Consider the following 1,111-nt stretch of genomic DNA (forward strand, 5'->3'; position numbering starts at 1 on the left):
GTTAGCATGAATAGTTGAAAAAGTTAGCTTAATGTTAGCATGAATAGTTGAAAAAGTTAGCTTAATGTTAGCGTGAATAGCTGAAAAAGTTAGCTTAAAGTAATGCATGAAAAAGTTAGTCAAATGTAATGCAGGAATAGTTGAAATAGTTCAAGTTCAACAGTTGAAATAGTTTGCTACAAGTAGATTCAGATTGTGTCACTCCAAGTCGTAGCAGCAGCAATGCACACATATCTAAAGATACTGACAATTTAGTTGTATGAAAAAAAAAATACTGTAATGATGTCCACTTTAACGTCAAAAGAAATAAACACATTTGGAATAAGATGGGTGGTGACTTCAAATAAGGATGTGGGCGTATGCCAGACAAAAAAGGCTGGTCACTACTGCTTTGGACATTAATACGCATCTTGCATATACGTCACAAGAACCTCAGGCTCAGGCCATCACATGCACAACCAATGCAGTAATAATACACTAAATGTAACTCAAACATCATGCATCACTTCCATCATACTAGAGATAAACAACACAGAATTATTAGCCTCAGTTATATTGTCAAGAGGAGATATTCTGCTGTAAACACTGACTAAGAACAGCGTCACAGAACCACTCCACTGTTTATTAATTTCCCTTCTCATCCATTGGTCCACGTGCAATGAATCGAGACATGTAATTTATTTAGACAAAGTGCAGCCGCTCCTGGTGGGAAGCCATGTGGCCTGCAGAAGGACTGAGGCGATGTATGATCGATACGTCCCCTCAGCTCTTCACTGTGAAGCGTTGGAGCCGTCTCTGTCTAACCTACATGCCGTCTCTGTGCGAGTGAGGAGGAGATTAATGAGGTGCGGGGAGGAGGGAGGTGTTGTCTGTTCCCGAGCTAAAGAGTGACACCCGGAGCTTGAGCCACTTTACACCCCATTACTCTGGCAGGCCCAGGGAACGGAGGGCGGGGAACATGGCGGCCCAGACAACAGTAGACATTCCACATGCAGAATAATAACAGGCTGGGTTATGGTGCAGGCTTTGATCTATTAGCAGGGCTGAAATTATCCAGAACACCACACACACACACACACACACACACACACACACACACACACACACACAC

General features: G+C 42.8%; 1 protein-coding gene across 1 annotated transcript in view; it reads right to left on the minus strand.

Annotated features, from left to right (window-relative positions):
- The window catches only part of ube3d (ubiquitin protein ligase E3D), a 15,126-nt gene that overhangs the window by 2,962 nt on the left and 11,053 nt on the right, over window positions 1–1,111 (minus strand). The window lies entirely within an intron of this gene.

This window comes from Anarrhichthys ocellatus, unplaced genomic scaffold, assembly GCF_004355925.1.
Source record: "Anarrhichthys ocellatus isolate YVR2014 unplaced genomic scaffold, GSC_Weel_1.0 scaffold81, whole genome shotgun sequence".
In the NCBI taxonomy this organism is placed as follows: Eukaryota; Metazoa; Chordata; class Actinopteri; order Perciformes; family Anarhichadidae; genus Anarrhichthys; species Anarrhichthys ocellatus.